This window comes from Tupaia chinensis, unplaced genomic scaffold (assembly GCF_000334495.1).
Source record: "Tupaia chinensis unplaced genomic scaffold, TupChi_1.0 Scaffold146140_1, whole genome shotgun sequence".
Taxonomy (NCBI): domain Eukaryota; kingdom Metazoa; phylum Chordata; class Mammalia; order Scandentia; family Tupaiidae; genus Tupaia; species Tupaia belangeri.
In genome coordinates, this window is record NW_006205995.1 from 4,347,831 (window position 1) to 4,350,886 (window position 3,056).

General features: G+C 46.5%; 1 protein-coding gene across 1 annotated transcript in view; it reads left to right on the plus strand.

Annotated features, from left to right (window-relative positions):
- Nucleotides 1-41: 41 nt before the first annotated feature.
- The window catches only part of CEP152 (centrosomal protein 152), a 95,260-nt gene continuing 92,245 nt past the window's right edge, over nt 42-3,056 (plus strand). The window contains exon 1 of the mRNA XM_014584253.1: nt 42-191. The gene's annotated coding sequence lies outside the window, so the exon portion shown is untranslated. The remainder of the gene's footprint in view (nt 192-3,056) is intronic.

The window sequence follows — 3,056 nt, forward strand, 5'->3', positions numbered from 1 at the left end:
GCTCCGCCCACCAGGCCAGCTTCTCGCCGGCGATTGAGGGAGGCGGCTGCTTCTCAAGGGCCTCGGGCTCCCTGTGTTCGGTTGCATCTAGGAAGGAGCCCGCGGGTTAGAGCCGGGCTAAGGGTGTTTGCTAGAAGTCGGTCTTCCGCCGGGACTGCAGTTTTCCCGCGGTGACAGCGTCCGTGCCTCCGGTGAGTTCTGCTTCGCGGCTGGGCTTGGACTGGGGTTAGAGGAGGTTCGGGGTCCTCGAGATCCAGGTTGAGGCTGACCCGCCCTCTCCCCAGACCCCGCCGTGGTGGCCTGCCGCAGGGTCAGTTTTCGGCTTTGAAGTGTTATGGAGACCTCTTCATTCCCCCAAGGTCCTACGTAGACGTGACAGCTGGGCTCCCTCCTCGTCTCTTCTCCAGGAGGCTGGGGTCACTCCGAGACCCTCCCTGGGGACCCCCGCCGTGGTGACCCTGGCGCAGCGCTTGGCTCACAGTGGTTGCCCTGTGCACATGTGTTGACCCAGTGCAAGTGACGCTGGAACCCAAAGCCAGCCACCCAGGCATCCTGGGCTCCGTGCAGCTTTGGGCTCGTGGTACCTGTTGGTTGTGCCAAGGCTGACGCCAAACTGAGTTTCTTGGTAAGGTCGTTCATTTATGCCAGGCCATTCCTTTATACATTCTTTCAGCCCGTGGATGCCCACCGTGCATTAGGATTACGCGCTCTGTACTTGGGGGCATCTCGAATATGTTTGTTCAGGCTGCTGTCATTATTTGTTTATATGTGTTTTTTTCCCTCCCCTTCAGTACTCCCCTTGTAATCTTGAGCAGTGCTTCATGATTGTTGAATGAATGAATTAGACCTCCTCAGATCTAAAACAGGCTAGTGTGCTCTGGTTCTTTTCATTCTAGAAGGAAAGGAAAGCTAGCATGTAAATAAGTCTGTAGCATTTCCCAACTTTCAGGGAATTTCTTATAAAGCACTTTTGTATTTTACCTTTTCTATGTTGTATTCATGAACTTTTGTCTGACTTAAAGGAATTTCACTATGTACCTTGATAGTGTGTGACAAATGCGTGACCATTCATATGCACTCTCTAGATGGGTGAAACCACTCTACTAAATAAGAAATACTGAAATCAAAGCCATAGGAAAAGCATAAGAAATCCAATCTGAAAGGGCAAAGGGGTGACTGATTTCCCTGGGGGAACAAGATTGGAGAGGCTGTCTTGAAGGCGGTGGCATTTCATCCCAGAGGAGGTTGCATTATTTGAAGTAAGGTTCCCACAGGCAGCACAGTCCCCTTTTCTCAAGTGTACTGGGTGCTCCTTATTCCCTTAGCCAGTTTTGTATGGGGCAGATTCCTGTTCATCAGCACTAACATAATAGTCAAAAAGTGAAAATGCGTTGATTGGTACACAGCGTTTAGCACTTTATATATGCATTATGTTGTGAGTCTTCACCTACTTTGAAGTGGATACTGTTTTAACCCACATTTCATTCATGAAGAAATGGAAACAGTCTGCTTAAGACTGCACACTTTATATATAGAAGAGCCAGAAAGGAGCCCAGGTTGCCCTCATTAGCCAAGTATAGTCATATTGTATCCTTTAAGATCTATTTCTTTCTTTCTTTTTTAAAGTTTATTATTTCCTCTGAGAGAGAGAGAGAGAGAGAGAGAGAGAGAAGGGTACTCCCTTGTATTCAAGAACATTGCATTTACCCTAATGCCCCAACAGTCCCTGCCAGTAAGTCTCGTTTGTCCCGTGTGTTCACGGAAGTTACAGGACATCAACTCATGGACCTTTCCCATGTGGCCCCTTTAACCTATTCTAATCTAAAGTCTTTTTCCTGTGAAACTTGTTGAAGTCTTCCTTTTTAGAATCCATTTGTGTGGTGTACTTTTCTTTTATTACAGAATTATTACAATGTATCATGATAACGATTAGTTTATGTCATTGTCTCCTAAGAGGCCTCTTCCCCACAGCTGATACCATGCCTTAGTTCAGTGGTCCTCAACGTTCTTAGTATTGGGGACCAGTTTTGTGGAAGACAATTTTTCCATCCACTTGGGGTGGGAGAAGGATTGGAGAGGATGGTTTATGGGCGAGCACAGCCTAGATCCCTCTCATGTGTGATTCACAATAGGATTCATGCTCCTATGAGAATCCAGTGCTGCTGACAGGAGGTGGAGCTCAGGGAGTAATGAGAGTGATGGGAAGTGGCCATAAAACAGATGAAGCTTTGCTCACCTACCGCTCACCCCGCTGTGCAGTTCGGTTGGGGATCACGTAGCATTAATCTGGCACTCAGTAGCTATTTAAATGTTATAGAAGCAATTAATTTCTATAGAATAACATGTATATATCATATTAATTCAACAAGTATTTGTCGTGTACCTACCATGTACAAGGGGACAGATACTTTTTTTTTTTCTTTTCTTTAATTTGCCAGAGGACATGTCCACTTGCCAGAAAGAGAAAGAGGAAAGGAGAAATCCGCCCCCTCCATGGGACATGGTCATAGCGCAATCCCTTCTCCTCCATCCTCTCCCCCTTTAAGGTTTTGGGTATGCACACACACACGTGCCTGGTGTGTTTTTCAAACTACTGGGTCTGGGACTGGAACCGTGCTGTAGCCATGTAGCATCTGGGTCCCTTAACTAGTAGGCCGTAGGCTGGCTGGGGGAGGCAAGTAGGGTGTAGATACCTTTTCATTCTGCCTTCAGGGTGCTCATATTAGGTCATTGGGAAAGTGATGAAGTATTTTTCTATGTAAAAATGTGTCATGACTTTCCCAACAGCCCAATAGTTTACTAGATGAGGCAAAAACAATGCTACCGTTACGCCGTATTCTCTTGTCCAACTCTTGGTCTTGTTGCAAGCAGGGAAAGGGAACATGATCAGGGATAACAAAATGAGTGCCGGGTCAGAGTACGTTTGATCTGAGTGGAACAAAAGGACACACTTCATTTATAAATTTATATACATATAAATATATTTATTTTTAGTTTGCTATAGGGTGTGTGTACTGGCTGGGGGGGGAGAGAGGGAACGAGAGCGCGAGGGGGAA